Source organism: Schistocerca gregaria, chromosome 11, assembly GCF_023897955.1.
Source record: "Schistocerca gregaria isolate iqSchGreg1 chromosome 11, iqSchGreg1.2, whole genome shotgun sequence".
NCBI classification, from domain to species: domain Eukaryota; kingdom Metazoa; phylum Arthropoda; class Insecta; order Orthoptera; family Acrididae; genus Schistocerca; species Schistocerca gregaria.
The window spans coordinates 26,670,881-26,696,794 of NC_064930.1; positions in this window are offsets into that span (position 1 = coordinate 26,670,881).

The following is a 25,914-nucleotide window of genomic DNA, read 5'->3' on the forward strand; positions in this document are numbered from 1 at the left end:
TTTACCCTCCACACTGTCCTCCAGTACTAAATTGGATAGCCCTCGATGCCTCAGAACATGTCCTACCAACCCATCCCTTCTTCTAGTGAAGTTGTACCACAAATTCCTTTTCTCCCCAATTCTGTTCAGTACCGCCTCATTAGTTATATGATCTACCAATCTATTCTTCAGCATTCTTCTGTAGCACCACTTTTCGAAAGCTTGTATTCTCTTCTTGTCCAAACTAGTTATCGTCCACGTTTCACTTCCATACATGGCTACACTACATATAAATAATTTCAGAAATGACATCCTGACACTTAAATCAATACTCCATAATAACAAATTTCTCTTCTTCAGAAACGCTTTCCTTGCCATTGCCAGTCTACATTCTAAATCTACAAATGCTAGAAACGTAAGTTTGCCTTTCCTTAATCTACCCTCTAAGATAAATCATTGGGTCAGTATTGTCTCGCGTGTTCCTACATTTCTATGGAATCCAAACTGATCTTCCTCAAGGTTGGCTTCAACCAGTCTTCCCATTTTTCTGTAAAGAATTTGTGTTTGTATTTTGAAGCCATGACTTATTAAACTGATAGTTGGTAATTTTCACACCTGTCACCACCTACTTTCTTTGGGATTGGAATTAATGTAATCTGCTTCAGGTCGTTTTTTTTCCCCCAACATTTGAGGCTTTACTGAAAGAAATTGTTTATACATGAATCATTCAAAGTGTTTTCCATTGCTGGCTACTACTTTCTCCCATCTTTCGGGCAGTGTACGAATCTCGTGTCGAAAAAATTGTTAATCTTTTGAAGCGATCCATGAATCGATCCAATTTCCGAATTCTTCATGAGATCGGAAGTGTTGGACGGCCAGGCCATGTGCCATTGATCTAAGCCGGTGATAGTCAGGGGGAGCAATGTCTGGAGAATACAGTGGATGGTGTAGGACTTCCCATTTTAAAGTTTCCAAGTATGTTTTGACCTCTTGTGCACAGTGGGCTCAAGCGTTGCCTGCTGCAAAGTCACTTTATCGTGTATCTCGCTGTATTACAGTCATTTTTCTTTTAATGCTCTGCTCAAATGCATTAATTGTGTTTGATAACAAGCACCTGTGATTGTTTCACTTGGTTTTAACACTTCATATTACACGACAACGAGGTGGTCTCACAAATGTAGAGCATAATGTTGGAGCCGTGAATATTCGTTTTGGCCGTCGATGTGGAAGCTTGGCCAGGATATCCACATGATTTTTTGCATTTAGGGTTATCATAATGAACCCATATTTTGTACCTGGTCACAATGCGATGCAGAAATCCCTTCTGTTTTTGCCTCTGAGGCAACTGTTCACAAACACAGTTCAACATCTCTTGGTTTCAGCTCACACCTTCTTTCTGAATCATGCCCATAGCCTTGAGATATTTTGAAATGGCTTGCTGTGTCACTCCCACTAATCGTGCTAATTCTTCTTGAGTTTGACACAAGTCTTCACTCAACAATGTTTCCAATTCTGCATCTTCGAAAACATTCTCTCTCCCACCACTATGCCAGTCTAAGACATTAAAACCACAGTTCTTGAAGCATTGAAACCCCTTCACAACACGCTCTTCACTGATAGCGTCTTTACCATACGTACTCGAGAGCATTCGATGAGACTCAGCTCCTGTTTTCTTCATATTCAAACAAAACAGTAACACCTCACACAAATGACAAGAACTAGGCATGTAAACTGACATTTTCAATCAAGAACAACATTATGATGCACACACAAATCTACTAATGTTTGAATGAAGTTATGTTGACCAAGGTACAAGCTAACTGCCTGATGTCTGCGATCTTTCTTTCGACCGCTACTTACCGTTGTCACTACCTATTGGCAAATGGCAGAAGCAAAGTTCTACACTTTGTCTTTATACAGAAAATACTGAATATGCAAGAATTAAGACATTTGAGGTGTTTATAAAGCCAAGAATTACGTTTTTCAGTCACGCAGAAACTATTACAAAAAACTAAACCTGAAGTTATTGATGTGGTGTTATATTTAATAACAGATAAAAATTAAAGTTGAATTTACGATTGTAATATTTGTATAACTGCAACTATTTAAGAAAGGTGGAGAATGGAAACTGCATTCTGCCCATATGGGTATCCTTAGTCAATTTTCTGTTTTTTCTTAACGGGATGTAAAACTTCACTTTCTATGTCAGAGAGGTGGTTTTATGAAGAGACGTGTTTGGTAAACGTTGAAACTGTCTTTCTTAACTTCCATCTTAGTTCACGCCCAGATAACCTATTAGTCACAGCTCGCCTGACTGACCCATTACCATAGTACTTGCATGTAATTCTGTAAACACCACTCCATGCCAAATGTTGCAGTTTGCCTTTACTATTGAACAAAAATTTTGATATGTTGTTGATATTATAAAATGAAGGCCTCGAGATGCAAGACTTTAATTTTTGAATGATGTTATCTGAATTTGCCCAATGTATGGGATGGTGCACTGAGTTTTGTAATTATTAACTGGTTCCTATTGGCTAGAGTAAAGAAGTGGTGTAACTGCACTCCAGATTTATATAAATCAACTAATACGTGCCAGTCCTTACCGAATGGGAAGCTGCATGTTTGTGGGTGCTGGGAACTTGCTGGGAATACTCTATTTGTAGTGATCAACAAGTGTGATGAAATGCAAAATAAAAGGGATCCAACCACATCAAGAAAGAAAGCCAGACAAGGAAGTGAACCGACGGATTGTTGTCAGTTTGGTGTGAAATTGCATGAAGTGTCAACTTAGTTTACATGTGCAGTGTTGATATGTGCTTCCACACTGTTAACACGTGAAGATTCACACATACAAAAAGAAAGATGTCATCACTTATAGATGGAAAAAGTACTAAAGAACAAGTGGTGATAATAACTTGTTACGAGAGATGACTATGGAAGACACATCAGATCACGCACACGCACACACACACGCACGCACACACACACACACACACACACACACACACACACACACACACACACACACACACACACACACACACACACACTCTCTCTCTCTCTCTCTCTCTCTCTCTCTCTCTCTCTCTCTCTCTCTCTGTCTCTCTGTCCCCCCCCTTTGTCTCTCTGTCCCCCCCCTTTGTCTCCCTGCCCCCCCCTTTGTCTCCCTGCCCCCCCCTTTGTCTCCCTGCCCCCCCTTTTGTCTCCCTGCCCCCCCTTTTGTCTCCCTGCCCCCCCCTTTTGTCTCCCTGCCCCCCCCTTTTGTCTCCCTGCCCCCCCTTTTGTCTCCCTGTCCCCCCTTTTGTCTCCCTGTCCCCCCTTTGTCTCCCTGTCCCCCCTTTGTCTCCCTGTCCCCCCTTTGTCTCCCTGTCCCCCCACCATTTGCCTCCCTGTCCCCCCACCATTTGCCTCCCTGTCCCCCCACCATTTGCCTCCCTGTCCTCCCACCATTTGTCTCTCTGTCCCCCCACCATTTGTCTCTCTGTCCCCCCACCATTTGTCTCTCTGTCCCCCCACCATATGTCTCTCTGTCCCCCCACCCCCCACCCTTTGTCTCTCTGTCCCCCCACCCTCTGTCCCTCTGTCCCCGCACCCCCACCCTCTGGATGGTTGACAGATATGGCCTTGTTACATTAACCAAAACAGACTTGTGCTGGTACTGCAAATGGCTGAAACCAAGGGGAAACTAAAGTCGTAATTTTTCCTGAGGGTATGAGGACGTCCTTATCAGAAGAAAAAAACAACAAAAAAAACTGGCATTCTACATATCAGAGCATGGAATGTCAGTAAATTGGGCAGGTAAGTTAGAAAAATTAAAAAGGAAATGGAAAGGTTAAAGTTAGATATAGTGGAAGTTAGTGGCAGGAGGAACAAGACTTTTGGTCAGTTGAATATAGGGTTAGAAATACAAAATCAAATAGGGTAACACAGGAGTAGGTTTAATAATGAATAAAAAAAGGAGCAACACAGGTAAGTAACTACAAACAACATTGTGAACACATTATTGTAGCCAAGATGGACACACAGCCCACACCTAACACAGTAGTACAAGTTAATATAGCAACTAGCTCCACAGCTGACAAATCAAAGAAATGTATCGTGATAAAAGAAACTATTCGTGGGGGACTGGAATTCGATAGTAGGAAGAGAAGGAAAAGTAGTAGGTGAATATGGAATGGAGGTGCGAAATGAAACAGGCAGCCGTCAGGTGAATTTTGTATAGAGCATAACTTAACACTTTCGCTGCACGCTCAACTCTCCAGTGCGGCCCAGAAACGTGCGAGTGCAGGCCAGTAACCCTCTGAAACGGCAGGTACTGTCATGAAACAGACTCAAAAGCTGTGCTTCCACGCTATCATCACTCTGCAGTTCTACTGCAGCATCTAAATGATAATCTCCGTGGTATGCCTCGTCCTCACTACACAGAAAAATCACTGTCGTCTAGTACACTAACTGTTCCTCTGTCAATTTAACACTTTTCCTGCTCATTTTCACATTGGAAGGTCCAGGTGTCTGTTTATTAATCTCCATTACGAACAATATGTGTTCGATAACTGACTCCACAAAGGCGTACACGCTTTGATGCTAGCTTAGACGCTGCAACTAGACCGAGTACTCCAACAGTGAGCGCGGATGCTTATAAGTGTCAGCTGCAGCGAAAGTGTTCATCGTAGCTAACACTTGCTTTAAGAATCATGAAAGAAGATTGCATATGTTTTTGTTTTGTCTCTGTCCCTGTCTTGTGACAACTGCTGTCATGTGCCCAAGTCAAAACTATAGAACACGAACACAGAGAACAGTTAATAACTATACGTCACTCCCTATGGACAGAACAGGAGACAGCTAAAAGCAGTCACATGGAAAATTGGCTAAAAAAAATAACAGCATACACAAATGGAGGTCCAAAACCATAATTTAAATGGTCTTCATATTGATTCGGCAGATAAAAAGTAAAATGTGGTCAACAGCCCACGGGTCATTCGCTCGGACAGCTAAAATTTTCGCACAATGTGTACAAATTGATGGGTTAGCACCACTTAGCAAATGACCATAGCTACATAGGCAGTGCCCAATACACAGCAGAGTTACAATAAACTCCTCACAGAGGAGGTCGTGCAAGGCGCTGAGAGGACCATTGGTGATGCCAAAGGGACACCACCTCCTGACAGACGGCAATGCAGAGATCATTGGAGGGAATATTGGTACTCGCAGGCTGAGGTTTGAGGACTGCAGCGTGAGCAGCCTCATTTCCTGGCAGACCGACATGACCACGTAAACACAAAAACGTGACACTAGCTCCACGAAGAGTGAGCAAGTGACATTTTTCCTGGACCTGCTGCACTAAGGGATGAGCAGAGTACAGTGCACATGGATTTTGGAGGGCACTGAGTGAGTCTAAGCAGAGGACACAATTGGAAAAGGTGTGTTGCCGGATGTACTCTGTGGCCTGTTACAGGGCCAAGAGGTCATCTGTAAATACTGAGCAGTGTGCCAGAGGCAGATATCAAAAGACACACCTGACCCCACTGTTAGTCTGAGAGCCATCAGTGTACACAAAGGTACTATCGCCAAATTCCATTGGAAGGTCGTGAAACTGGAGACAATAGACCGAGACTGAATTAGTGTCCTTAGGAAGCGAATGAAGGCCACGGGTAACGTGGGTCGCTTCATGAAGCCAAGGTGGTAAAGGGTTCACGCCCAATGGAAAAGTTGCGGGTAGTGTGAAGTCGTGCCACCATAGCAATTGGCGAAAGCAGACTCCAGGAGCTAACAGAGAAGAGGGACGAGGCCCTTACTGACAGTGAAAGGAATCGTCAAAATTGGAAGCACAGAAGGGGTGCCCAAGCATAGCAGACAAACAGCATGCAAACCTGCTGAGGAGCAAGTCATGCTGGTTGGACTGTGGTAGTTCAGCATACAGACTCTCAACCGGGCTGGTGTAAAAGGCGCCCGTGGCCTAATGGATGCCACGATGGTGGATAGTGTTGAGATGGCGTAAGAAGGATGGGCATGCAGATCCATAGACAAAGCACCCATAGTCAAGTTTGGAACAGACAAGTTATCGGTACAAATGAAGGAGGGTGGTTCGATCAGCACCCCCAGGAAGTAACATTGAGGACACTGAGAGACTGTGTACATTGGGCTGCCTGGTAAGAGACATGGGAGGACCAAGAGTGTTTCCTATCCAGCATGAGCCCCCAGGAATTTAGTAGTTTCAACGAACAGAAAGTCAACAGGCCTAAGATGTGGAGATGATGGGAGAAACCATTTGCGCCACCAGAAATTCATACAGATGGTTTTGTCAGGGGAAAAGCGAAATCCATTGTCGATGCTCTAGGAGTAACGACGATCAAGACAACAGGGCTGAAGATGCCACTCAGAGAGACACATCCGTGGAGAGCTGAATAGATTCAAAATCGTCAACAAAAAGGGAGTCAGATATGCCTGGTGGGAGACAGGTCATGATAGAGTTAATGGCGATAACAAAATATACAACACTCAAGACAGAACCCTGAAGCACACCATTTTCCTGGATAAAGGTGTCTGACAAGGCAGATCACACCCCCCCCCCCCCCCCCCTGAAAACTTGCTCTTGTAAAAATGCCTGAAGGAAACAGGGCAGGCAGCCACGGAAGTCCCAGGTGTAAAGAGTTCTCCAGCAGGTGTCGTAGGCCTTCTCCAAATCGAAAAACGCAGCCACAACCCGAGACTTCTGCAGGAAAACATTCATGACATGGGTGGACTAAGTAAAGAGATGGTCAACTGCAGAACGCCGTGCTATAAATCCACACTGTGCATTCGTCAGTAAAGTGCAAGACTCGAACCATCATACCAGCTGGGCATGACTCATGTGTTCCATCACCTTGCAAACACAACTGGTAAGAAAGATGGGCCTGTAGCTAAAAGAAAGGATATTGTCCTTGCCGTACTTGCGTGCGAGTACGACGGTGGCTTCACGACAGCATCCAGGAAAAAATGTGCCCTCTGCTCAGATACAGTTGTACATGTTAAGCAGAAACTGCTTGCCTGCAAGAGAAAGGTGCTGCAACATCCGAACATGGATGGCGTCTGGCTCTGGGATGGAGGATCGGGATGAAATGAGAGCACGATGGAGCTCCCTCTCTCAAATGCGGCATTGTAGCACTCACGATTCGGAGAAGAGAAGTGTAACGCTGCAGCCTCCTCCACTCGCTTCCAATGGAGGAAGGCAGGGTGATAGTGTGGAGAGCTCCAAACTTCCGCAAAATGGTGGCCCAGGGTTTTGGAGACAGCAACAGGGTCCACGGTAACATTGTCTGCAACTGTCAGGCTGGAAATTGGGGAATGGATCTTGGTCCCAGAGCCGTGGGAAATTGGCCCACAGGACAGAGGAAGGGGTGGACTTGTTAAAAGAAGTAGTGAATGAAAGCCAGCTAGCTCGTTTGCTATCCCAAAGGACGTGACGACACATTGCGCGCATCTGTTTCTAATGAATGCAGTTTGCCAGCATAGGATGGCAGTTTAAAACTGGGAGAGTATGTCTGCATGTGCCGATTGAATTGCAGCATGCCTCAGTCCACCAAGGGACTGGAACATGACGAGGTAAAGAAGAAGTGTGAGGAATGGAACATTCTGCAGCAATAAGGATAACATTGGTGAGATAGTCCATCTGGTCATCACAACTGGGGAAATCTTTTTCTGCGAAGGTCACCAGAGAGTAGTAAAGTGACCAGTCAGCTTTAGTAAGCTGCCATTTGGGCGTACATGCGGATGGGGTAGGAGTCAGCAAATGGAGACCACACAGGAAGGGGTCACTCGAGTAGGTGACAGACAGAACAGACCACTCAGGACGATGGGCAAGTTGGGCAGTGCAAAAGGATAGGTCCAAATGGGAATAGGTGTGCAAAGATTTGGAAAGGGAAGTGGGTGCTCCAGTGTTAAGGCAGAAGAGGTTAAGTTGGTTAAGGCGGTCAGCCATTAGGGCACCTCTCTTACAGGTCCTGGGAGAGCCCCAGAGGGGATGATCTACATCTGCATCTACATGGATACTCTGCAAATCACTTTTGAGTGCCTGACAGAAGGTTCATCGAACCACCTTCACAGTTCTCTATTATTCCAATCTCGTATAGGATGCGGAAAGAACGAACACCTACGTCTTTCCGTACGAGCTCTGCTTTCCATTATTTTATCGTGGTGATCGTTTCTCCTCATGTAGGTCAGTGTCAACAAAATATTTTCACATTCGATTGAGAAAGTTGGTGATTGAAATTTGGTGAGAAGATTCCATGAGAACGAAAAAAGCCTTTTTTATGTCCAGCCCAAATACTGTATCATTTCTGTGACACCCTCTCCCATATTTTGCAATAATACATAACGTGCTGCCCTTCCTTGAACTTTATCAAGGTATTCCATCAGTCTTATCTGGTAAGCACCCCACACCGCGCAGCATAATTCTGAAACAGGTTCGACAAGTGTAGTGTAGGCAGTTTCCTTAGTAGATCTGTTACATTTTCCAAGTGTCCTGCCAATAAAACAGTCTTTGGTTAGCCTTCCCCACTACATTTTCTGTGTGTTCCTTCCAATTTAAGTTGTCCGTAATTGTAATACTTAGGTATTTAGTTGAATTTACGGATTTTAGATAAGACTGATTCATCGTGTAACTGAAGTTTAAGGAATACCTTTTAGTACTCATGTGGATGACCTCACACTTTTCGTTATTTAGGGTCAATTGCTAATTTTCGCACCACTCAGATATCTTTTCTAAATCCATTTGCAATTTGTTTTGATCTTCTGGTGACAGCGACATCTGCAAACAATCTAAGACAGCTGCTCAGATTGTCTCCTATATCGTTTATATAGGTAAGGAACAGCAAACAGCCTATAACACTACCTTGGGGAACGCCAGAAATCACTTTTGTTTTACTCGATGACCTTCCATCAATTACTACAACCTGTGACCTTTCCGACAGGAAATCACAAATCCAGTCGCATAACTGAGACGATGTTCCATCAGCACGAAATTTCGCTACGAGCCGCTTGTGTGGAACAGTGTCAAAAGCCTTCCGGAAATCCAGAAATAAAGAATAGACCTGAAATCCTAGTCAATAGCACTCAACACTTAATGTGAATAAAGAGCTAATTGTGTTTCACAGTAACGATATTTTCTAAACAAATGTTGACTGGGTGTCACTTAATAGTTCTCTTCTAGGTGATTCATAATGTCTGAACGCAATACATGTTCCAAAATCCTGCTGCATATCGACGTTAACGATATGGGCCTGTAATTTACTGTATTACTCCTACTACCTTTCTTGAACATTGGTGTGACCTCTACGACTTTTCAGGCTTTTGGGTACGGGTATTTCAACGAGCAAGTGATTGTATATGATTGTTAAGTATGGAGATAATGCATCAGCATATTCCGAAAGGAACCTAATAGGTATACAGTCTGGACCAGAAGACTTGCTTCTGTTAAGTGATTTAAGTAGCTTCACTACTCCGAGGATGTTTACTTCTACGTTACGCATGTTGGCAGCTGTTCTCAATTCGAATTCCAGAATATTTACTTCGTCTTCTTTTGTGAAGGCGTTTCGGAAGGCTCTTTTTAGTAACTCAGCTTGATTGTTTCTTGCCGCTGACATACTTCATATACGACCAGAATCTCTGTATTTTGTGCCAGGTTTCGAGACAAAGTTTCGTTGTGAAACTGTTATAAACATGGAGGTATAAGCTCCTTATACCTCCATGGTTATAAGCATCTCGCATTGAAGTCCGCGCTAAATGTCGAGCTTCTGTAAAAGGTAGCCAATCTTGGGGATTTTGCATCTGTTTAAATTTGGCATGTTTGTTTCGTTGTTTTTGCAACAGTGTTCTAACACGTTTTGTGTAGCAAGGAGAATTAGTTCCGTCGTCTGTTAATTTATTTGGTACAAATCTCTCAATTGCTGCCGATACTGTTTCCCTGAATTCAAGCCACATCTGGTCTACCCTTATATTATAAATTTGGAATGAGTGGAGATTGTCTTTCAGAAAGACGTCAAGTGAATTTTTGTCTGCTTTTTTGAATAGGTATATCGTTCGCTTATTTTTGGAGGATTTGAGGAATACAGTATTCAGTATCGCAACGACAACCCTGTGTTCACTAATCCTTGAATCGGTTTTGATGCTCGTCATTAACTCAGGATTATTGTTACTAAGAAATCAAGTGTGTTTTCACAAGCATTTACTATTCGCCTGGGCTCGTGGATTAAATGCTCGAAAGAATTTTCGGAGAATGCGTTTAGCACAATTTCGGATAATATTTTATGCGCACCTCCGGAATTAAACATGTATTTTCGCCAACATATCGAGGGTAAATTAAAGTCACCACAAACTATTATCGTATGAGTTAGGTACGTGTTTGAAATCAAACTCAAGGTGTCTTTGAACCTTTCAGCAACTGTATCACCTGAATTGAGAAATAGGTAAAAGGATCCTGTTATTACTTTATTCCGGTTGGCAACAATGATCTCTACCCATACTAATAATGTGCGTGAATTGCAGAACAGTGTACCATTTTAACTGTGTAAACATCAATTCAAATCTTGAGACATGGCTTTGATCGCAATGTATCAATGCAAATCTTGCTCTCAGTATACACAAAAGAGACAGTGAAGACGACGTAATTGCAGTGCTTTTAAGTGAAATGTGCGCTTTACATAATAGATGTGAGGAACTAGAGAAGAAAAACAGCCAATATAAGAAACACTTATAAAATGATGAGACTCTAAAAACTCGATCTCCAGACTACTTAAGTTGTACTGGCTGTGAGAACTTACATTCAGATACAAACACCGCAGCTGTAGAAAAATCTGAAGTGAACAATTTAGCACAAGAAAAGTTTAAGAAGTCGCAGATGTTTGGTAAAAGCGAAGAAATAGTTATTTACTCTGTCAGTCATGGACGAAATCTCTCAGAAATGTTTCGTTATGAACTCAATGTGAAAACATGTGGATTTGTTAAACCTGGGGCACCCACGAAAGAAGTTATCAAAAGTATCGACCGGGAATATTTAGAAAACAAAATCAGAAGTATTGTGTTGATTGGGGGAGCCAATGATGTTTATAGAAATGAACTAGCATGTTTTACATTCTGCAATAGAGAGCATCGTAATTGTAACTGGAATACCTCACAGACACGATCTGATGGCTACTTCCTACGTAAATTTCGAAATTAAACAGGCAGTTCCACAAGATCTGCAAAATGTACCCAAATGCACATTTTCTTAGTGTGGACTTTCTTCAAAGGTGCAACTACACAAAACATGGAATGCATCTGAACAGAAGTGGCAAAAGGTTACTCAGTGAAAAAATTGTATGTACACTAGAAAGAGTTATTTTGCAAGATAAGTCTTCACAATACAGCCATCCCAATGATGTATCCAAAAGCAGTCGAGCAGCTATCAGTATCAGTTGAGTACCACTTCAAAAGCAATGGCACTGTAAATACAACTCCTGCTAACATGCCAACAGAGATAACAGTGACAGAAGCAGTAGGTCTTCCTGAAAAGGCGAAGTCAACAAAAGCTACATTAACAGGAGCATCACTCCCAGCGATGACACAATCACCCAGGCAGTCAATAGTATCACCAGCAATCACAAATGAGAAGACAACTACAACAGATAGAATGGTGTCTAGTGGAAGAAATGCCGTGCCGTCTTCCCGTGTCAATGACTTTTTATGTGCAGGCCTGAAGAAGAAAAAGCCAACACCCTAAACAGTGACTTTAGGCAGACTCCTCTCGAATCTGTCAAGAAATAACAGCACTGACAAAATAAAGAAGGTAGGGTTATCAATTTTTCATCAGAATGTGAGAAGTCAACCTAACAAAATAGACCAATTGCTTATCAACATTGAGAAAGACTGTATAAATAATGCCCAGATATTGTGCTTCACTGAGCACCATGTTACTAGCAACTGCATCATGCCCTTTTTACCAAGTTACAACTTAGCAACCCAATACTGTAGGGTAAATAAAGAAATGGGGGGAGTGGCAATATATGTTAAGGAAAATTTTGATTACAAAGTAAATGACATTACAAAATACTGTATGGACCAACATTTTGAAGCATGTGCTACTGAAATAGAAACTAATCTCAATTGATTAATAGTCCTTGCTGTTTACAGGGCACCATCAGGAAATATAAAAATGTTTTTTAGTCTCATGGACCAGGTATTGTCAGTTTTATTTTCGAAAACAAAGGATATTGTAGCCTTAGGTGATTTTAATATGGACTGTCTGACTGATAATAACAGTAGAAGTAACTCCCAGAATGTGATGTCCACTTATAATCTGAATTCAGTAATCAGTTTTCCCACTAGAATCACACCAGATTCCCAAACTATGTATTTTTAAATGTATGTAGACACCAGGACATTAATGTAAACCAGGTTATAAATGGTCTCACAGACCATGATGGTCAACTAATCACTCTTTATAGTGTTAACCCTCTCCCCAGTGGAAATGTATAAGAATAATGAACCAAGAGGCAAAAGAATCCTTCAACTGTAAGTTGCAGCTAATGTACTGGCCCTTTATTTACAACATTGATAATGCTAATGACAAATTAACTATTTTATAAATGATTTTTCTGTCCTTTTAGAAGAATCTTTTCCAAAGAAATGGGTCAAAAATATTAATCCAATCTCTGTAAGTAAGCCTTGGATCAGAGAAGGTATTAAACAGCCATGCAGAACCAAATGAGAAATTTATGCTAAAATCAGAACAACTAATGATACACAAAAATGGAATCATTATAGATTGTACTGCAAAATTTTAAAGAGAGTAATACAGAAGTCAAAAGCCCTTTTCTATAAGGAGAAAATAGATAAATCTAATAATAAAATGAAAACAATTTGGAACATTATAAAAAGTGAGACAAAGACAAAAACAAGTGACACAGATAACCTAAAAATCATAAAAAATCAAAAAAGTGTGACTGAAATTTTTAACAAACATTTCCTGTCAGTAACCCAACAAATTGGCTGTAGGCCCTCTGTTGAGGAAGCTATGACTTTATGCCAGGATGCATACTCCAACATAATACCAGAAATATCACTGTAGAGGAATTTCAAACAGTCATCTGGTCTTTAAAGTGTAAGAACTCTGCAGGAGTACATAATGATTTATTGAAATTTTCATGTTATGGATTAGTGATATTCTGTGCCATATTTTTGATGCTTCATTTCAACAAGGCATTTTTCCTGAAAGACTCAAGTATGCCATTGTGAAGCCCCTACAGAAGAAGGGTGATAGAGTTGATCTCACTAACTACCGCCCTATTTCACTGTTAACAGCCTTCTCTAAAATTCTAGAAAAATTACTGAACAGCTCATAATGAACAGACTTATCAACAAGAGCCAGTTTGGCTTTCAAAGGGGCTGTTCAACGGAAGATGCAGTGTATGCACTTACAAATGAAGTACTTGAATGTCTAAATCAAAAAAAGATAGGAATTGGTGCGACTTATCAAAGGCATTTGATCGTGTAGATCACCACATTCTCATGCAGAAAGCCAAAATACTTGGAATAACGGGTGTCACAGGTAATTGGCTGCAATCTTATCTTCAGTAAAGAAAACAGAAAGTAATTTTAGACAGTTCATATGAGTCAATGGATACCTCCGCTCAGTCTGAATAGGCTTCTATTAGTTGTGGTGTGCCCCGAGGCTCAATTCTGGGGCCACTGTTGTTTTTGATGTTTATAAATGATTTACCATTGTATGCAAGCCTGCCTTCCAAATTTACTCTTTTTGCTGACGATACCACAATCTTCATGAGTGGAAAATCAGATGTTAATTTCAAGAAGTCAGTTAACAACATACACTCTTAAGTGATTAACTGTCAGTGTTAATGGTCTCTCCCTTAACTGAAGTAAGACAAATTTTATCCAGTTCCGTACAAAAACAAAAAAAGTGAGAGAAATAAATGTAACATGTGGAAATCAACCAATAGAAAGAATGGATGAGTCTAAATTTCTTGGAGTACATATTGATAGCAAAATGATCTTGTCCTTCCATATACAACAGACCCTAAAAAAATTGAGATCGGCTATGTATGCTATCAGAATGATGTCTTCCATTGGAGATTTAACCACTATGAAGTCTGCATACTATGAGTATTTTCACTCCATTATGTGTTACGGAATTATCTTCTGGGGAAATATAGTTTTGGCAAAGAAAATTTTTGTGACCCAGAAAAGGGCTATCAGAATTATGTGCAGAGTACACCCTAGGACATCGTGCCATAACCTTTTCAAAAAGCTGCAAATAATGACCACTGTATCCCAGTACATATATTCGCTGATGGAAATTGTGCAGGGTTATGGACCTTATGGAACCATGGACCTTGCCGTTGGTGGGGAGGCTTGCGTGCCTCAGCGATACAGATGGCCGTACCGTAGGTACAACCACAACGGAGGGGTATCTGTTGAGAGGCCAGAGAAATGTGTGATTCCCGAAGAGGGGCAGCAGCCTTTTCAGTAGTTGCAGGGGCAACAGTCTGGATGATTGACTGATCTGGCCTTGCAACATTAACCAAAACGGCCTTGCTGTGCTGGTACTGCGAACGGCTGAAAGCAAGGGGAAACTACAGCCGTAATTTTTCCCGAGGACATGCAGCTTTACTGTATGATTAAATGATGATGGCATCCTCTTGGGTAAAATATTCCGGAGGTAAAATAGTCCCCCATTCGGATCTCCGGGCGGGGACTACTCAGGAGGATGTCGTTATCAGGAGAAAGAAAACTGGCGTTCTACGGATCGGAGCGTGGAATGTCAGATCCCTTAATCGGGCAGGTAGGTTAGAAAATTTAAAAAGGGAAATGGATAGGTTAAAGTTAGATGTAGTGGGAATTAGTGAAGTTCGGTGGCAGGAGGAACAAGACTTCTGGTCAGGTGATTACAGGGTTATAAACACAAAATCAAATAGGGGTAATGCAGGAGTAGGTTTAATAATGAATAGGAAAATAGGAATGCGGGTAAGCTACTACAAACAGCATAGTGAACGCATTATTGTGGCCAAGATAGATACGAAGCCCACACCTACTACAGTAGTACAAGTTTATATGCCAACTAGCTCTGCAGATGATGAAGAAATTGAAGAAATGTACGATGAAATAAAAGAAATTATTCAGATAGTGAAGGGAGACGAAAATTTAATAGTAATGGGTGACTGGAATTCGAGTGTAGGAAAAGGGAGAGAAGGAAACATAGTAGGTGAATATGGATTGGGGCTAAGAAATGAAAGAGGAAGCCGCCTAGTAGAATTTTGTACAGAGCACAACTTAGTCATAGGTAACACTTGGTTTAAGAATCATGAAAGAAGGTTGTATACGTGGAAGAATTCTGGAGATACTAAAAGGAATCAGATAGATTATATAATGGTAAGACAGAGATTTAGGAACCAGGTTTTAAGTTGTAAGACATTTCCAGGGGCAGATGTGGACTCTGACCACAATCTATTGGTTATGACCTGTAGATTAAAACTGCAAAAATGTGGGAAATTAAGGAGATGGGACCTGGATAAACTGAAGGAACCAGAGGTTGTACAGAGTTTCAGGGAGAGTATAAGGGAACAATTGACAGGAATAGGGGAAAGAAATACAGTAGAAGAAGAATGGGTAGCTCTGAGGGATGAAGTAGTGAAGGCAGCAGAGGATAAAGTAGGTAAAAAGACGAGGGCTGCTAGAAATCCTTGGGTAACAGAAGAAATATTGAATTTAATTGATGAAAGGAGAAAATATAAAAATGCAGTAAATGAAGCAGGCAAAAAGGAATACAAACGTCTCAAAAATGAGATCGAGAGGAAGTGCAAAATGGCTAAACACGGATGGCTAGAGGTTAAATGTAAGGATGTAGAGGCTTATCTCACTAGGGGTAAGATAGACACTGCCTACAGGAAAATTAAAGAGACCTTTGGAGAGAAGAGAACCACGTGTATGAATATCAAGAGCTCAGATGGCAACCCAGTTCTAAGCAAAGAAGGGAAGGCAGAAAGGTGGAAGGAGTATATAGAAGGTTTATACAAGGGTGATGTACTTGAGGACAATACTATGGAAATGGAAGAGGATGTAGATGAAGACGAAATGGGTGATACGATATTGCGTTAAGAGTTTGACAGAGCACTGAAAGACCTGAGTCGGAACAAGGCCAGTCATGACAAAACTCTACCAGCTGGTGAGCAAGATGTATGAGACAGGCCAAATACCCTCAGACTTCAAGAAGAATATAATAATTCCAATCCCAAAGAAAGCAGGTGCTGACAGATGTGAAAATTACCGAACTATCAGTTTAATAAGTCACAGCTGCAAAATACTAACGCGAATTCTTTACAGACGAATGGAAAAACTGGTAGATGCGGACCTCGGGGAGGATCAGTTTGGATTCCGTCGAAATGTTGGAACACATGAGGCAATACTGACCTTACGACTTATCTTAGAAGAAAGATTAAGAAAAGGCAAACCTACGTTTCTAGCATTTGTAGACTTAGAGAAAGCTTTTGACAATGTTGACTGGAATACTCTTTTTCAAATTCTAAAGGTGGCAGGGGTAAAATACAGGGAGCGAAAGGCTATTTACAATTTGTACAGAAACCAGATGGCAGTCATAAGAGTCGAGGGGCATGAAAGGGAAGCAGTGGTTGGGAAAGGAGTGAGACAGGGTTGTAGCCTCTCCCCGATGTTATTCAATCTGTATATTGAGCAAGAGTAAAGGAAACAAAAGAAAAATTTGGAGTAGGTATTAAAATTCATGGAGAAGAAGTAAAAACTTTGAGGTTCGCCGATGACATTGTAATTCTGTCAGAGACGGCAAAGGACTTGGAAGAGCAGTTGAACGGAATGGACAGTGTCTTGAAAGGAGGATATAAGATGAACATCAACAAAAGCAAAACGAGGATAATGGAATGTAGTCGAATTAAATCGGGTGATGCTGAGGGAATTAGATTAGCAAATGAGACACTTAAAGTAGTAAAGGAGTTTTGCTATTTAGGGAGTAAAATAACTGATGATGGTCGAAGTAGAGAGGATATAAAATGTAGACTGGCAATGGGAAGGAAAGCGTTTCTGAAGAAGAGAAATTTGTTAACATCGAATATAGATTTAAGTGTCAGGAAGTCATTTCTGAAAATATTTGTTTGGAGTGTAGCCATGTATGGAAGTGAAACATGGACGATAACTAGTTTGGACAAGAAGAGAATAGAAGCTTTCGAAATGTGGTGCTACAGAAGAATACTGAAGATAAGGTGGATAGATCACGTAACTAATGAGGAGGTATTGAATAGGATTGGGGAGAAGAGAAGTTTGTGGCACAACTTGACTAGAAGAAGGGATCGGTTGGTAGGACATGTTTTGAGGCATCAAGGGATCACAAATTTAGCATTGGAGGGCAGTGTGGAGGGTAAAAATCGTAGAGGGAGACCGAGAGATGAGTACACTAAGCAGATTCAGAAGGATGTAGGTTGCAGTAGGTACTGGGAGATGAAGAAGCTTGCACAGGATAGAGTAGCATGGAGAGCTGCATCAAACCAGTCTCAGGACTGAAGACCACAACAACAACAACATTAATTACAAAACACATCACATAAGAACTATCACAAATATAATATAAGACAGAAAGAAAATCCTCATTGTGAACTTAAGAACCTGAAAGTTGTTCAGAGGGGTGTCAAATGGTCAGGAACAAAAATTTTTAACCATCTCCCTGACCAGTTAAAATATGTAAGAGAAAATGAATCTCTTTTTAAAGCAAAACTGAAGGAATATTTGTTAAATATGTCTGTTTATACATTAGAAGAGTTTTATTATGCAAAAAGAGAAATAGCATTTAGATAGAATTATCCATCTTGTTAACAAAGAAATGTGCTTGCAATTTTTCTTCAAATTAAAACATGAAATTTTGCATTAACACTCAAAGAAATCTGCTGTTACATGTAAAAATCTGTTTTTCCTCTAAACTTTCTATTAACTATATGCAGTTATGTAGAACATTTTTTTATATATTTAATGAAGACTGTTTTGTACCTTTTTGTATGTTTGTTGTTTTGTATGTTTGATGCGTTCCACATCTCATGTGACGTGCTCACAATACGAGATTTACGGAACATGAAATAAATAAATAAAAACGCACAGGAAGTATTTACTTCAATTTTGCGACTAGTTTAAGTACTTCTAACATCAAAAAACACACCACTACAAATTGTGTTTAGCCCATCCGTTTTGAATTCCGTTAGCTTCTTCACAAAAATTTTGGCTGTGCTTATATCCGGCTTTAGCCAGGTTTCAGTGCCTATAACGATTTGAGCGTCAATGCTTTCTATTAGTGTTTGGAGCTCTGGTACATTCCCAACACAGCTACGACAATTTACAACTGTTATACGGATGGTTCCTGTATCTATGTTCTTCCTGTGTTCGGCCTGCACCCTTTGTGACTGGAGCCCTTTTTGTGTTTTCCTGAAACCCTCTAAACTAAAAAGCCACCCAGTCCACGCCACACAGCCCCTGCTAGCCGTGTAGCTGCCTCTTGCGTATAGTGGACACCTGACCTATTCAGCAGAAACTGAAACCCAACCACCCTTTGGCACAAGTTGAGGAATCTGCAGCCTACACGGTCACAGGACCATCTGAGCCTCTGATTCATATCCTCCACTTGGCTCTGTACCAGAGGTCCGCAATCAGTTCTGTGGTCTATGCCGCAAATGGTCAGCTCTGCTTTCATCTTGCAAGCAAGACTGGCAGCCTTTACCACTTCTGTTAACTGAGAGAATCTCTTCTGATCCAAAGTGACACACATCATTCGTACCAACGTGAGCAGCCACCTACAGCCGTCTGCCCCATGTTCTCTTCATGGCATCTGGGAAGACTCTTTCAACATCTGGAATGACTCCACCCAGTATGCAAACAGAGAGCAAATTTGTTTTCTTACCCTTCTTGTCAGCCAAGTCCCAAAATGCACCTAACATTGAAGCTCCCAACTACCAATAATCACACCCTCTGCGATTGCCTGGATCTTGCAGGCTGAGTGGTTTCCTCTGAAACAGGACAGGTTACAGCATCTGGCTCAGCGACAGTGTCAGCCATAGACAGCACCTGGAACCTGTTTGTCAGACAAACTGGGGAGGCCTCACGTGTGGCCGCCTGGGAAGTCTTTCGCCACCTGCTTCCCCCTGGGGTGACTTCCCACTCGACCACAGGTGAGGGCTCAAGCACAGTGCGAGCAGTAACTGGGTTGGTCACCGATGAGGATCAATCGGAGGACTCGGATGTGCTGGACTTCTGTTACATCCCCACAGTTTGACTACAACGGTGGTGCCCATCCACTGCAGCCTCAAGCTGTGTAACCGAAGCCATCACAACCTGAAGCTGAGAGCAAAGTCTCACCAACTCGGCTCACATCTGCACACAACAATCACAGGCCTCCTCCATACTAAAGACCGTGGAAAACTAAACTATGGAGGTAAACGGAATATCAACACATGGCTGCGCAACTCTACTGTAGACCCTGACGAAATCGCAGGAACTCTGTCTAGTAATACGCAGATATTCAAAAACCTAACTACCGAAGCACTCGGGTGAAACTAAATGACTCGCCCCTGATTAGGAACTTGTAATACGTCACAAAATCGGTATACTTTCTGACGCAAATGAAAATGCGAGAACTGTGGCTATTAGATATTAAATTTACACTCAGAGACTCAAAACTAAACTATTAAAGCACACAGATGATATAATAAAATTCGCTCTTGGTTAGGAACTCGTAAATGTCACAAAATCAGTTACTTCCCTGTTGTGAACATGTCACGGTTGGCTACTACCGCCTGACTGATGCACATTATAGTCGCCGAGTAGCAAAAATGGGGCAGGTAGCTGCCTAATAAGCTGAAGGAAGTTTGCCCCGGTGACACTGAAGACGCAGGTACATAAATGGTACAGAGGGAAAGTCAGGTGGGAAAGGGAAGGGGAATTGCAACAGCTTGAAGACCGGTAGTCAGGGAGATGGGTTCACTATGAAGGTCATTCAGTATGAGCAGTATGACGCCCCATGTGATGGGGAAGTTCAAAATGGATCGGTAAGTAATGTGAAAGCGGTCGTGAGGGCAAAATTTCGTTTTCCTGAAGGCAGAGGATAAGGGGATTCTGCGATGCTAAAAGCAGCTGTAAATCTTCTTTGTGGGTCCAAAGGCCACGAGCGTTCCATTGGAGGACAGTCACGGGGAGGAAGCGACAGAGGGGTGACAACTTGGCGGCCACCGAGTGACACCCAGTGTAGAGTCACTACTACATGGCACACGAACAGGAGGATCCTGCACCGTGGCGTCCGCAGAAGCATCGGCCTGCTTGTGTGGTCGGTCTGAGGAGTCCAATGCTGAAAAACAGTCGGTGGTGCGCACTGGCGAGACAGAGGCCTGCCGCGCTAAGTTACCACGTGGCCACACAGTCGAACAGGATCTCCGAGTTGGCGAAAAAGAAGACCTTCACTTTAGCGGACTTCTTCGGGCCTTTCCAGTTAGAGGAAGAATCGGGTACTGTTTGGCTGGAGGGATGGAGGAAATCTTCACGGGAATACTCCTTCTATCCTTTCCTGCCTGCCAGTCGTGTAGTTGGTGGCTTCGCCCTTCAAGGCGAGAGTTTGACTGTATGTCGGACAGGGGGACAGCGATGTTACCTCGAGACCGGGCGATTTCACAATCTCCGAGCCGAATCTGATGTCGCGTGCCTGCGTGGCCACATCCTTCACGGAGTGAGGGGTAACGAGAACAGAACTGTAGGTGCCAGACGGGAGAACACAGGGTTTGTGACTAGCCAGTAGCTTGCGAGCTACTGGGTAAGGCACTTTTTCCTTTACCCGAATCTCTCAGACAGCCCGGTCATCTAGATACACGGTGTTGTAACCGCAGAAAAGCCAAGTCTAAATGCAGTTGTTCTCAGACGATACACCAGAAATCAGACGGGGAGATAGAGTTAACAGGGGACGCCAGGCGTGTCAGAGGGGTCACAAAAGATAACGACGAAGCCAGATAGCCGAGGCGGCGGTCCAAGCGGCCAGGCAGCTGCGCGTGATAAGCAAGGAAGCAGACTCAGCTATTAAGATAAACAGGGCGCTCTGGGCAGGTTCCTTAATAAACAATAACTTGCAGTATCAACACTCTTGGCTAGAGGGAGAAGTCTGGGAGCGGAGAGAGAAAGAAAGAGGGCCCTAGGTGGGGACCGCACTACGTCATGAGGAGCCAATGAAGGGCTCAGGACGCAGTGCGTGACCATATAGGGAGAGGCCCCTCTACCCCTCCACCCAGCTTCTGAAGAAAAGTACTGAAGTTAATACTAAAACAATCCCTAATAAGGAAAAGTTGCACTCAACGCTACGTCATGCCAAGCGCTGGCGGGGTCGAAGGGGAAGAGCTAACAAAACTCGGAGGCACGCCGCTCCGGGGATCTCTCTCTCTCTCGGGTTTAGGCAGCGACGGTAGTCAGCGTGAGTAGCAGCCGACTTGGGCTAAGGGCGGGCTGCAGGCAGACAGTTGGAGATAGTCGCCGATGAGCGTTTAGGCAGCGACCGCGGGACTCTGACGTAGGGTGCTAGTGTGGGCAGCAAAGTGCTGGAAAGTTCTATCAGGCAGCCAGAACGGTGGAAGTCAGTCACCGTCTCTGTAATGGGCTTGGCTATTCTGTAGGTACAATCACTATGCAGTTAGGGTGATCTGTATTCTTTATGAATAAATTAGAACTTTTATAACGTCCATACGAGTTTACTTCTACCAACATCCTAGCCTTGTACCTTCACACCAGGGAATTTGACATCTTAGCCAGATCAAAAGTCTCCCTCTCAATTAGGTCAACCGGCTAATTCCCGTTTACGAACCGTGTCGCTCAATCCCTCGCAAAACCCACGCTTGGGACGTGACATAAATAAAAGTTTTGGTGCCAGGTGTGGGGTACCACAAAGGCATTTAGGCAAAAAGGAGATAGGAGCCAGTAGATTTTGCTACAGCGACTGTGGCAATTAGCAGGAAGTTGTGGCGACTCGCAACTTTCAGCATTAGTAGCCCCACTACGACAGAGTCCAGAGAAGTAGTCCTCGCGGGTGCAGGGCAACGCAGGATAGCGGCAGCACGACGCGGAGCGACGAGGCACAGTGGTGCCTAAGCAGCCAGCGTTCGAGACCGGGGGCAGCAGCCGTAGCAGCGGCAGCCGAGGCGAGCGACGGGGTCGGCACAGCCCAGCAGAGCGGCGGCCGACGCATCGCGGCAGCGCGGAACAGCGCGGGCATAGAGAGCACAGAGACAGCGCGGAGCAGCGCGGCACAACGCGGGACAACGCGGATCAGCGGAACAGACGGCGCACCACAAGAGAAGCGGTACATATAAAATTATATTAAGAATTTTGTATCTTGTATTGTAAAGTGCTAACATAGTTAAGTTGGTAAGATGGCCCAAACTAACGAAGTTCCGTCATCCTCCAGTAGCGGTAAGATATCAGTGAAAGAAGCCTTGTGTATAGTTCCAAAAGTGTTCGAAGGAAATAAGAGAGATCTTAGGGAGTTTATTGAAAATGTAGACGCTGCATTTGAACTTGTGAAACCGGAGGAACACGAAACGTTACTGAAGTTTGTTAAAGCCAAAATAACCGGAGAGGCCAGATCGAGGCTGCAAGTAAGGGAACGCACGGGGACATGGCAGGAAGTAAAACATGTTCTAGAGGAAAATTATGCGAGTAAGCGTACCATTGACTACTACGCGTGCAAGATATTTCAATCGAGACAGGGACAAGGAGAGCCAATTGCGACATGGGCAAGCCGAATAGATGAAATGCAAAGGGATTTCAGGGAAGCAGTAAGCAGAGTTACGGCTAGGGAGAACTTAAAGGGCGCAATAGAACTGGTTGATTCACTAGGAAGAGCATGCTTTATACAAGGGTTAAGCAATGATAGAATACAGACGATAGTAAGAAGTAGAGGCGATGAAATCACGCTAGCTGCGGCCGTGGAACTAGCATTGCAAGAAGAAAGTGCAATACTGTCAATGAAAGAGCGGGGACTAGCCTCAAGAGTAACTTTCAACCGGGGAAAGGAAATGTTTCAATTGTGGATTGAGAGGGCACATGGCAAGCAAGTGTAGAAAGAATAGGCCAGAGGGAAGAGTACGGATAATGACGGGCAAAGAGTTTACGAATTTTTGTTACGGGTGCGACAAGCCAGGACATACAGACGCGAAATGCCGGGTAAGATTAAGAAAAATTCAGCCGATAGATACAAGAGACTTTAGAGGAAATCATAGGGAAGCTGATGGAGGGTTACGAGAGTGGAGGTGCCCACAATGTAATCTACCAGGGAACTGTGGAGTTCCGTGTACGAGGGTAAAAGACGTTGCTTGTTTCAAGTGTAAGCGGCCGGGACATTACGCGAAAGATCGTCACGCAGGGCCCTGGCACGCATGGAGAAAAGGCAGGGTGCCAGTATCGAGCAAAACCGGTAAAGTGGTGCAGGGAAACTAAGAGGCGGCAAGGCCGCACAGTCGGGCCTTGTTGCGATAGGTAAACCCTCAGTTAGGGTAATCGACTGTGCAACAGAAAATGACGTTTTGGTTTTATACTGCATAGAATTAAAAAGATATTTGAAGTTGCTAATAGACACTGGAGCACAGTTGTGTCTGCTCAAGAGAACGAGTATTCCGATAAATAGTACACTTGCAATTAATGAAGCGGAAAGGCTTCGGCTAAAAGGTGTAACCAGTGAGGCCGTCAGCACAATAGGTACGGTACAGGTACACTTAAGTGTGGACGGTTCTGAGCAAGTACGGCAAAAATTTCACGTGTACGGGAGAGGATTAGATATTCCGTACGACGGACTGATAGGCAGAAATTTCTTGACAGAGCATAGAGTTAAGTTAGACTATGCAGGTAAAATAGTGAGACTAAAAGGGCGAGATATACCCTTAGTAGTAGAGGAAGAGCCAAAGGGACATGAGAACGAACAAGATTCAGAAGTAGGCGGGGAAATAGGGCCCCGAGAGGAAAAAATAATGTTATTAAAGGTGGAAGGAAATGTAAAAAGGGGAATCGAAAAGGAAATGATTATTCCTAGGCAGGAGATTGCACAAGGGGTACATGTACCTGAAGCGTTAGTAAAAGTGCGAAATGGGAAATGCGTAGTAAGTGCATTAAACTTGTCAGAAGACAGAGTGCAGTTAGGAAACGTCAGGTTAATGACGGAAGAATTAGAAAAAGTAGGGAAAATACGCGAAGTAAAATGTTGTACTAATGTCATAGGAAAGACAGAAAGTCGTACTAATGTGTTGCGAAGGCAATTAAGAATGGATCATTTGAATGCTGAAGAGAAAAGCGCTCTAGCAGAGGTTTGCGCGGAATACAGAGATGTATTTCATCTACCAGGGGACAACCTGTCCTATACTTCCGCAGTGAAGCACAGAATACCGATTGCACCGGAACACGCGGGAAAGGTAGTAAACGCTAGATCGTACAGGATCCCGGAAGCGCAAAAGGAAGTGCTAAGGGAGCAAATAGAGCAGATGCTAAGAGATGACATAATTGTCGAGAGTAAGAGCGCTTGGAGCGCACCGTTACTGTTAGTTCCAAAGAAGCTAGACGCTAGTGGCAAACAGAAATGGAGAATCGTAGTGGACTACAGACGATTAAATGATATCACTGTAGGCGATGCATTTCCACTACCGAATATCTCCGAGATACTGGATCAGTTAGGGCAAGCTAAGTACTTCTCGACGCTTGACCTCGCAAGCGGGTACCATCAAATATTGACGGACGAGAAGGACAGAGAGAAAACGGCATTTAGCTCAAACTATAAGCATTACGAATACAAACGAATGCCATGGGACTGAAGGGAGCCCCAGGATGTTTTCAGAGACTGATGAATACAGTCTTGGCAGGTTTACAAGGAGTGAAATGCTTTGTATATCTAGACGACATAGTATGCTATGGGAAAAACCTGCAGGAGCATAACGAAAAGCTCCGGGAAATATTTGACAGGTTGCGAGAGCACAATTTGAAGCTGCAACCAGACAAGTGTGAATTCCTGAGGAAGGAAGTAATCTTCCTAGGTCATTGCATCACTGACAAAGGAATATCACCAGATATGGCGAAGGTGGAGAAGGTGAAGTTCTTCCCACAGCCAAAGACAACTAAGGAACTAAAAGGGTTTCTCGGATTGATAGGTTACTACCGCCGTTTCATTGCTAACTTCAGCAAGATTGCGAAACCTCTCCATGAGCTCTTAAAAAAGGGAGTGGAGTACCGATGGAGCGAACGTCAGAACAATGCGTTCGAAGAACTAAAAGAGAAATTAATAAACCCTCCGTTACTTCCGTACCCTGACTTTACGAAACCGTTCATCATTACAACGGATGCGAGTAACGCAGCCTTGGGTGCAGTGTTATCGCAAGGTAAGAAGATTGGCGAAGACTTGCCCATCGCATATGCATCCAGAGCATTGAACAAAGCCGAACTAAATTATAGCACAACGGAAAAAGAGTTGTTGGCTATAGTTTACGCAGTAAAACAGTTCAGACCATATGTATATGGCAGAAAGTTCACTGTAGTGACAGACCATAAGCCACTAACGTGGATATTTAGTGTCAAAGATCCGAGTTCGAGACTCCTGAAGTGGAGACTGAAACTCGAGGAGTATGATTATGAAGTAATATACAAGCCAGGAAAGTTAAATAGTTATGCGGATGCGCTGAGTAGAATAAGGCATGAAGGGAAGGAAGAGATAGATGCGAAGCAGAAGGTGGAGACTGAGATCTCGGCAGCAAAAGCAAATGGGGAAGAAAGTTCCGTAAACGTGCAGCAAGCACAAGTGTCGAGTGAAATAGAACAGGAAACGGATAGTGGTGAGGAAATTAGTCCCAAAGAAAAAGAAAATATACTAAAGGAAATGCATGACAATCC